Source organism: Gouania willdenowi, chromosome 10 (assembly GCF_900634775.1).
Source record: "Gouania willdenowi chromosome 10, fGouWil2.1, whole genome shotgun sequence".
NCBI lineage: Eukaryota > Metazoa > Chordata > Actinopteri > Blenniiformes > Gobiesocidae > Gouania > Gouania willdenowi.
The window spans coordinates 42,787,239-42,798,017 of record NC_041053.1 but is presented as its reverse complement, the minus strand read 5'-3'; the positions used below and the strand labels follow the sequence as shown (position 1 = coordinate 42,798,017).

The following is a 10,779-nucleotide window of genomic DNA, read 5'->3' as shown; positions in this document are numbered from 1 at the left end:
ATATTCTGGGATTTTAATCATTTGAGTAGCGTTTAGCCATGTTTCACTCAGAGCCAGAAAATCCAAGTTTGAGTCTGTCAGCAAGTGTTGAATTTGCTGTCACTTTGAGACGAGGCTCCTTATATTTGGTGGCCTCCAAGAATTCCTCTCCGCTTACAATCGCGATCCCATATCACTTTAGCGTGGTTAGCAGTTTGGAAGTACCTGTGTTTTAAATCATTCTAACAATTGATGTCAACAGCAAAACGCTCATGTGTTCATGCTTAACAGTGTATGAACATGCACCTTTATAAGGTACACTTAGCACTATCATAAGGCACATTTGATTAAGGGTGAACCATGTGCCAGCCAAAAATATAGAAAACATGTATAGAAAACACCTATCTATATTCAGCAAGTATGAAAAGTCTGGTTCTGTGTGATTTTTAAATCCATTCATGGTCTGTAATCAGAGTTATGACTCTGGGATTGACTGTTAGGGCTTTTCCACCAGGCAGGAGCTGGTGCTAACTTGGAGCTAGCGCGTGTTTTGGCTCCGGGCCATTCTGTTTCCACCAACATAGCTCCAGCTCTCAGAGCCAAAAACCGGGGCTACGCTAGCCCCACATAGCTTCTGGGCTACAGCTCAGATCTGAAGTGGGCGGGTGGTAGGCAGAGTTATCCACGGTCCTCCAAAAATGAAAAGCAGCCATTTTTTTAAGCTGGCGAGCGGCTGGTCACGTTAGCGCAAATCCGACAAAAAACATTTAAAAGTGAGTCCAAAGTGAGTGAAAGAAGACAGAGCAGTGGTCAGAGGAGGAGAACATTGTTTCCTGGTTCTGTGGGTGTCTGAAGAGGGTCAGGGGAAGTGGGCGGAGCCCCACGGACTGAACAGAACTACAGCCATGGAGGAGCTGGTCCTGTAGAACTGTTAATAATCCTGGTAAGTTTTATTTCACCTGTTATTAAACTACTACCAATGTTAACTTGCTACAATATTCCCTCATTAATATTATGAACGTTACCTCTAACGTGGTGCAGGCTAGTCAGTTAGCCTCTGGCTAGCTAGGAAACCATAACAATGCTTTAATATTCCTGAAAGCAGCAGTAATATTTTATTGATCTGTATTCAGAACTGATCTTATTGTTACATAATGATAATATAATAATATTAATGTGGTAACAACGTTTCTGATCATTTCACAGTTAGATTTAAAGGTTCATCTGTAGCTCAGCTCGTCTTCATCTCAGAACAAATACACTTAGATTTATTTATTTTATGCAAACATGTACAATATGATCTGTTGGTCCATCCTAAAATATCATTTGTTTATGAACAAATGAAACTATTATTAATAACTAATATTGTTTTCTATTCCTGGACAAAACCAGGCACTTTCTTAATCAAAAAGCATTGCACACTCTTTATTGTACAATTCTTTTACTATATTTGAGATATTATCTAGAGGTTTGGGGAAATACATACATGACAAACATCCAATTGTTATTCATATTTCATAAAAAAGATCCATCAGACTCAGACTCAGTGTCACGGCCAGTATTCAGAGGCTCAAGTGCACGACAACCAATGATCCTTTGCAGTATTTAATTCAACTCAGATATAAACTCACAAACAGAACTGGGCACTAATCTTAACGTGCCAAACTCAACTAAAACTACTTATCTGCGCCCGCAGAGAATAGGGAACAGAGCTGGTGGTTTGGGTGATGGAGAGATGGTGACAGAGGATCAGGAAACAGGCTGACTGAGGTAGTGGAGGATGATGGCTGAGCAGAGCCGTGTGAGGAAATCCAGTCCAGAGGAGAAGCAGAGGCAGATGGTGGAGTTGATCCTGGGAGATTTGAAGCAGTGGTTTCTCTGGCAGATGATCTTGCAGTTTCCAAGCAAGTGGGTAGAGAAACAAAACTGGAGACACAGAGAATGAGGTGAGAGGCTGGCAGCAGAACAGCAGTCGTTCTGACTCTATAGTTGTTAACAGTCTGACACCAGAAAACACTGCCTGCAGCTTTTATGTGAGGACCAATGACTCCTGCTGCAGTTCACTCCCAGGTGTGTCTCATCCACTGATTAAGGATGTGCAGCAGCCAAGGTAAACGCCCACCTAAGGAGAAGGTACCACTACTTGGTGCTCCCTGTAGTGGCTGTGACACTCAGACATAACGCTGGATACAGAGACACACACATGGATTATTGTTAAAAACACCACATTTAAAACTCCAGATCTCATCAAACTCTAAACTGTCCAAATGATTTATAAAACAAGCCAAGGTTTATTTCCAAAAGTGTTGCAAAAAAGATTTTTAGAGAGAGAAGTGGAAAATAATTAAAGAGAACTACCTTTCAAGATGAAAAATACTAGAACAACAGTCAAAAGGATGAATATAACAATATCAGGGATGAAACATAACAACATAAATCAGTTTAAAAAGTTTTTTAAAATCATATATTGTTAGTAAATATAAGAATTAAGAGTAACAATTTCACCAAGTACATGTCATATATACATTCATGTGTATATGTGTTTGATGTGAATGTATACACTGTATATAAAACTTGTGTAGAATAAATAGTTAAAATAGTAATATAAGCTAAATATTTTGTGTGTGTGATTATCTAGAGAACCTTGTTTAGTTTTATTGTGATAAGGTAGGTTTGTATAAGCTTTGCTTCAAACTACACACTTTAAGGATTACACAGTTGAGTGTTTGTTTTTGTATTTTCTTATTGTGGAGAATGCTGGAATAAATAATAAATTAAATATTATTTTAATGCTTCTATGCAGTAAAAAAAAGGAGGAAGATGTTAATGCAGATGTTCTTCATGGAACAGTCAGCGACACGGTTCATGGACCAGAACCAGGACCAGGACTACGTCCATGGTCCATAACCTCCAGCTCATGATGAACTCCTCAGCACTGGTGTTGATTCTGGAGGAGATAAAATCAGACTTTGGTCCTTTCTAATAGAAAACTCACTATCATTTAAGTAAATGTTAATATATATTGAGTTGATTTGTAAATCTATTTTTACTTTGTGTAAATAAAGTTATTTATTTTGTATTCTACAAGGACTTTGTGTGTTGTGTACTTGTAAACACACACATGTATTTTATTTCTATTCAGATCATTTAATTACTCTTTACATCCACTTTTTTGCCCAAAGATAGAAACATAACCTGCTGTAACACTATTAGGTTTGTATTGTTTTATTTTGATACATTTATAGAATTGAAAAGTTCATATAATAATCACTTATTAAGTAGGACATTTAAATAGAATGTAATTATGATTTCTTCAATTCAAAATGTATTGAAACAAATCAAACAGCAGCAATAGATATAAAACATGTTGGATCAATAAGGTGTCATTGATCATTAATAACACAAGTTGAACAACACAAACATTTTAATAAAGCATCTCTTCAGTCACACACAGTAAGTCCTTGGTCCAAATATATACAGTATGAATGAAATGACATCAGGACTCGTTAGTTTGACACAAACTTGTTCTGATTCTGGTCGTATTGAGTCCCACCAACAGCATGGTCACAGACGTGCACAGTCAGCATTAAGAGCATCTATAAGGATAAACAAACATATCAAAATCAACTTATTGTCTTTATCTGCTGTACTTATGCAGGCTGTTGCAGATTCCTGTGACTCTGATGAAGACGTTACATTTGTTCAGCAGAATCTTTACGTAGGATAAGATGGTCTTCATACGATGTCAACAGTCAAAACATGGGCTTCATCAAGTGCTCATGGGTAAACTGTTACGTAATCAGTGACGTACTGACGTATTGTGGTGACGCAAGGACGTGGCTCCAACTTGCCGCAGCTGCAGTGGAAAACCAAACCGGTTCTTCAGCTAAACAGGAGGAGCTCTGAAGTAGCTCTGGCACCAACCCCAGCTCCAAAAAAAACCTAGGTGCTCTTCGTGGAAAAGCCCTCTGAGAGTACTTTCTTGTTCTTTTTCCATTCAACTTCAGTCCCTCTCTCAGGATTAATAGAGAAGAAACACCTTCATGACAAAGATACAAAAGGAAAGACTTATAATAGAGATATTTTACATTGTTACACTGACGCTCACACAGCGATGCAGATCCACATGGACCAATCACCTGAAGTGCGCATGAACAGAGAGTATTAATTACATCTAGGTGCGTCTAACGTGACGCAGAAGCTAAATGAAATCTAGCAGTACAAATAAAAGATGTGTAAACCTCAATATAACACACAGGAATACAGTTTAAAGCTGAATAAAGTTAGCTACACATTTCACAGTCTACCACAGCTTATAACACAGTCACGTGACCTATTAAGACCTAAAATACACCCAGAAAATATTCTAACATGTACATAAGATACAGGAAAACAAAGCAAGTTGGAGTAAACAATTACCAAACAAGTCAGATGATATTATTGGAGTCTTAAGCAAAGCTAAGGTCAGAACATTGTTGGTACTTTCTACAGTGAATGGAACAAAAGGAAGGATTGACTTTGTGGATGCTCCTCACTGAGGATGTTCTGAGTTGTTGTTGTTGTCATTTTCTCCATGTTTCTGTGTTTCCAACACAAACAACAGATGTGCTGTCGTGTCATGAGATATATGTTGTTAGTAGAGTATGGAGACTATATTAAATAATTGTTTATGTTTCTTTAATGGTGTTTATGATGTTGATTTTGTTAGATTAACACGACAGCAGAAACATATGGAATTGTCATTGGTGGTCTCGGTTTGCAACGTGCCTACCCAACCCTAGTGGTCACGGCACATCACTAGAAAAGTGCTCTATATATATATATATTAAAAAAAAAAAAACTCTTCCTCACCCTCCGCGGGCGGTCTCTCTCTCTTTGTCCTCCAAGCTCAGGTCCTCTACCAGAGGCCTGGGATCTTGAGGGTTCTTCAGTATCTTTACTGTTCCTAGAACTGCACTTTTCTGGACTGAGATGTCTGATGTATTTCCTGGGATCTGCTGGAGCCACTCCTCCAGTTTGGGGGTCACTGCCCCGAGTGCCCCAATGACCACGGGCACCACTGATGTCTTCACCCTCCAGACCTTCTCCAACTCTTCTCTGAGCCCCTGGTATTTCTCTAGTTTCTCGTGTTCCTTTTTCCTGATGTTGAAGTCGCTCGGTGTTGCTATGACAACCACAACGGCTTTCCTCTGCTCTTTGTCCACCACCACAATGTCTGGTTGGTTCTCCATTACCATTCTGTCCATCTGTATCTGGAAGTCCCACAGGATCTCTGCTCGGTCATTCTCTACCACCTTTGGAGGTGTTTCCCACTTTGACCTTGGGGTTTCCAGCCCATACTCTGCACAGATGTTCCTGTACACTATACCAGTCACTTGGTTATGGAGCTCCATGTAAGCTTTCCCTGCCAGCATCTTACACCCTGCAGTTATGTGCTGGATTGTCTCATTGGCCTCTTTGCACAGTCTACACCTGGGGTAGACTGCAAAAATAATACAAAATGATCTAAGAAATTATCTCTCATTTTTGTGGCATTTAGCAAAATGAAATAATTTTGCTAATTTTAACTGACCTGAAACAGGAGAGGTTCAGTCTGATTTAACTTCCTTTTTCAGCTGCTGGTGCCTTTCTTCATCTTTCTTCAGGCGCGAGACCAGGGGGACTAAATGTATTAATAATAAAAAAATACACATAATTAATTAATAAATAGATATATGAATAAAAGTGTCTGAAATGACTAAATAAAGAAAAAGAAGAGGAGAAATAAATTATTGAGACACAGTGTGAACCTAATGTTTGTGCTGATTATTGTTAACTGACTGCAGAGCGTCAGTAGTTCAATGAGGACGTGAACCAGTTTCCACTGAGGATCCAGTAACACTAACTGCTCTGATCATAACCAACTCCCCTTTGATTGTTAGAGCTTTTCATTTGAATCCAATTTCCTTTGCTGTGTGTTTCTGTTTGACCGTTTGTGTCGTACTTTGTACCTTCTACATTTCTTAGTTGAGTTTCTAGGTGTCAGTTTTATTTATTTTTTCCTACAAAGTATTGTCATTGTTTCCACTAGTTTGGTTTATTGCTCCATTTGGTAAATTAATAACTACGTTGTTTGGTTTTTACACCATTCTAACTGGTCATGTGACTCCTCCTTGACTCTGAGAACAAATGAGTCGTTACAAGGTTAACATTTAATTGTTTGGTTTCCCGTATGTTGCACAGTTTGGTAGTTTGTTAAAATGAAGGTGTAAAAAGTCAAACAGGAGTATTATCTCCAAGTCCTTTTTAGAGACAGATACATTCATTGTACCGTACAATGCAAAACTGTGTTGAAATGAATGACCAAAGGAAACCCTACACATGATCATTTTAATTAACACACCCAGTTCAAACAAGAAACAACATTACAGCATGCAGAGCTGAAACACACCCTATTTGGCTACTGGACGGAAAAAAAAAGAACACCATCCACCAATCAGGAGCCAGCAGATGGAATGTCAGTGTGACATCATCACACACTCTGCTGATGACATCATCAGGAGCTGGTCACACATCAAAGGACTCAGCAGCAGATTGAGTATTCATTAATGAGGGAAACCCTTCTGAGAGAAACACTATAACCTACAAACTCCTTGGACTCAGTGACTTTACGTTTTCTCTGACAACAGTTATATTTTTGATCTAATGATGGAAGTGCATCAGTTCAATGTAAAGAGTCTGGAACAAACATGCTTTGAATTCCTTAGGGATCATCTCTGCCCAGCCAATTGCATTGGGCTGTGGCAGATTTCAAAATGCTGGGGTATTTACATTTTTCTTCAACTGAAGTATGAGGCCTTTCACTTTATCTGTGAGAATTTTGAGGATGTTTCACTCTGTGAAGAGTTTTTGAAGCTTACGAAGGAGGAGCTGGCTGATATCCTGGGTCAGGATGACCTTAATGTGACCCAGGAGAGCAAAGTTTATGAAAGTGTTTTAAGATGGATAAACCACATGCCTGAGGAACGACAGGGAGACATTTCTACTCTGTTACCAAAGGTACGACTGGGGCTGATGGACAAAAGTTACGTCAGACGCAATGTGCTTAAGAATGATGTGGTGAAAACAAACCCTGAGTCCCACCTATTGGTCTCTGATACCCTTAAAGTCATGTCTCAACCTTCGTTACTCTGCTCTGAGTCTGGGATCAACAACACCTTGTTTTGCCTTCGTTTGCCAAACGCCGTCTTACTGATGTTTAGATTAGATTCTAAGACCATAGAGGCCTTTGACTACATAACTAACAGCTGGATCACAGTTCACAATCATCTCAGTCTGGATATAATGACTCACTTAAGCTTATACAGCACCGTCTTCCTTGATAGATGCTTCTACATTGTGGGTGGTGGTTTAAGATGGACCAGCCCCTTTAACAGAGTGTGGAGGTATAACCTAGTCAAACACACTTGGAAAGAGATGTCACCAATGCAGGAGTCACGGTACTTAATGAGTGTTACCGTGCTAAAGGGATGCATCTACGTTATGGGCGGCTACAAGAATCGTACCTCACTAAGAACTGCTGAACGCTACCAGCCCAACATCAACCAGTGGACGTTCATTGCATCAATGAATGAAAGGAGGAGAAACGCCAGCTGCACCACACTGAACAACAACATTTACATATGTGGAGGATGGAATAACTATAGATCACTGAATACTGCTGAGTATTACAACCCATACACCAACCAGTGGACACTGATCACTCCTATGAGAACACCTCGGAGTGGACTTGGAGTTGTTGCATATATGGACCACATTTTGGCAGTTGGAGGCAGAGATGGGTTCAGACCTCTGAGGTCTGCTGAGGCTTATAACCCAGAGACCAACACCTGGTACAATGTCTCTGAAATGGTCCACACACACAATTACTTTGACATTGCAGTGATGAACAGACGGATCTTTGTTGTCTCGTGTAAGAGAGGAAACAAATTTGTTGAGTGCTATGACAAGACTACAAATACTTGGTCTGTGGTATTTTCTGGCACAGACAGTGAGTATGATAGGGTGAGATGCTGTGTGATTTCTAGACTTCCCAACATGGCTGAGTACTGTTCCCCTCGTGAACCCATCACACCCAGGACACAGGTCTAAAAAAAGTCTAAACATGGTAAGTAAAAAGTTTTGTTTGTTAAATTATCGATAAAATTATTAATCCTCAACGTTCACAGTGTTCAGACGAGAGAGTCCAGCTGCAGACTGTTACTATTAGTTTCTTCAGATGATCTGTTGATGTAAAATACAATCACAACTTTAGCACAAAGCATTTTTTTTTAAATGAGGCCGAGCTAACGTGGGCTATTTTTCTTTTAATAGGTACAATTGTAAAGCTTTCTATTATGTCATACCATTGAACTTAGTTGCATGGCTTAATTTTGATACCAGTAGATTGTAATAACAGGGTTAGGGTTGTTCATGGTAGTTCTCTAGGGTTTCGGGTGAAACCAGTTTTCAGACTGAAAAAGAGGGGAAGCCAGCTCTGAGGTTTGTCATTTACATGTATATATTTTGTACATCTCTGTAAATATCTACATCTGTGTGCGTTTGTATTAGATACATCTGTTTTTTTGAGAAATATATTGTGTTCAAGAAATTGTTCAGTTGCTCTGAAATAAATGGGAAAGAATAGGAACATTTTAAATTGATCATGGATCTGAATCATTGACCAAGACATTATTTGGAACAGGAACAACAAGAACAAGACTCTTCAACATCATGGTGAGGAAACGGTTACTGAGGAGGTAGAATCAGAACCCTGTTAAGCCCCGTAGGGTGCTAAGATGAATATTAAAGTGTGTATCTTTGTTGTATTAAAGGCTTATTCCCTTTGTTTACATAGATGACTTCACAGCAAAGGATTGTGGCAGACGGCAGAAAAGCTGCACAGTGGGTTGTGGAAAATAAACACCAGTTTGCAGCACAGGTGGAGGTACCAGAGACCCTGCAGGTTGAGGAGGAGGAGCTGGCATATGCTCTTCAGCTTCTCAATGACTCTACACGAGGAAATGGACGACGACGAAAAAGAGTTGATTTTGGAGCCATTCAAGTTTCTTTTTTATAACATGGAGGACATGGAGCAATTTCTTGAAGAAATTGTGGACAAGAGTCAAAACCTGGTATTTTGTGAAAGAATAGATGGTTGACAATAAAAGCTTTATTAAAAAAGTGAGATTTTTTCCCTTCTTTTCTCCACTGTAACTGATGCTTGTTTATGTGGAAATGTTTTCCTCTTAATTTTATATTTGGTTGTGAGCACTATGATTCTTTTAGTTGGCTTTGTATTCTCCATGTTACTTGCTTATAACTTCAACAAAACTGATGTGATACTTTGGAACAAAATTGTCCTCAAGAATCTTTGTAACATTCACTGTTAGTGCTCACCAAGGTAAGTTTTAGTGGCTCAAATGTATTTGCATCTGGCATTGGGCTTCTTCTTTTTTTTTTTACGATAAATCATAAATGATAAAATATTGCACATTCCTAGTTTCAATAAGCATTTGTGGAGGTGATGTGTTCATCTTTTATAGTTTTGTAGTTTGGAACACTTTTATACTTGCCATATCCCGGAGTTCAATTCTTCCCGGATACTCTCCCCGGTCATATTTGAAGTCCTACAAATAATTTCAGCAGTTTGCATATTTCAGTATACAATTCATGGCTCATAGGGTGACTCACCATACCCAGGACAGTTAAATGCAGTGTCCCTAACTCTATACTAGGTCCACTTAAACCTTTTCCCCTCTGTACCAATTGTCTCATCATAAATGGCTGATCTACTTTGAAGATAGAGACAATCAAGATAAATATTAAAAACAAAAATCACTTAGTGCACATAACATTTTATTCTATCACAATAAAATTAGAATGAGTTAGAAAAAGAAACACACACACACATATATCACACAAACAACATTTTAAACATCTCTATCTGAGTCTTCTTCCACCTCACTCACATGCAGACAAATAGATGTTTTATCTGAATTAGGGCGGAGCCTTTTTGAAAAGTGTCCACAGTCTGTGCATAAGTGAGTGGATCTTGGCTCAACACTTTTTTTTCTGTTATTACCCAGTGCTTTTTCCTTCATCTCTGACAGCTGTGTTGCTTTGGTAGAGGCAGATTTATAAATAGTTTTTTCTTCTGGAGAGAGGATCCTCTGTCCCACTTTGACCCATTCCTTGAAAAGCTGTGTGACAAATGTGAAGAGAGGTCAGTATCCTGAGCATTTTTATTTCAGCTGTCCTAACATGAACACAAGACCCACTTTAAATATTTAATCCCATACATTTCTTGGCTAACACAATGTAACAAAACAATTATGGGTCCTTAAATTATGACAATAAATGATAACAGAAACAAATCCATTGCTGTTATTAATTGTTCCAATTAGTTTATTGATGCATTAACCTCAGCTCAACAGCTTGTCACAGGAAATTAAAATGTCTTAAAGAGTCACTTTAGAAATAGCCTGTATACACTTTGTTTACAGGTGATTGATAAATACCATGATCAATAAATGCAGCAGTATGGAGCACGGCAATAACACTGGATCTCCTGGAGGTAAGAGTCTTCCTACTCTTTACATCCTCCTTGGTCCCATTCAGGTCCTGCTCCTCACTGGCCTCGTAGGATTCTAAAGCCATGTTGCAGGTCCTAGTGAATGAAAATGACAACACAAATACTATGTCATGAATTCATACTAAATGTATTATTTTAATGCATCTGAAAAGGATATTGATCACTCAAATACATTAAATTAGGTCCCC

General features: G+C 38.8%; 1 long non-coding RNA gene and 1 pseudogene across 1 annotated transcript; one reads left to right on the top strand and one right to left on the bottom strand.

Annotated features, from left to right (window-relative positions):
- Nucleotides 1-2,609: 2,609 nt before the first annotated feature.
- Nucleotides 2,610-3,761, bottom strand: LOC114471675 (uncharacterized). The gene is made up of 3 exons (XR_003675007.1): nt 3,676-3,761; nt 3,502-3,575; nt 2,610-2,926 (listed from the first exon to the last, which is right to left on the bottom strand). It is a non-coding gene; the product is annotated as an uncharacterized LOC114471675 (long non-coding RNA).
- Nucleotides 3,762-6,940: 3,179 nt separating this feature from the next.
- LOC114471563 (kelch-like protein 10 pseudogene) lies at nt 6,941-9,020 on the top strand (annotated as a pseudogene).
- Nucleotides 9,021-10,779: the final 1,759 nt, after the last annotated feature.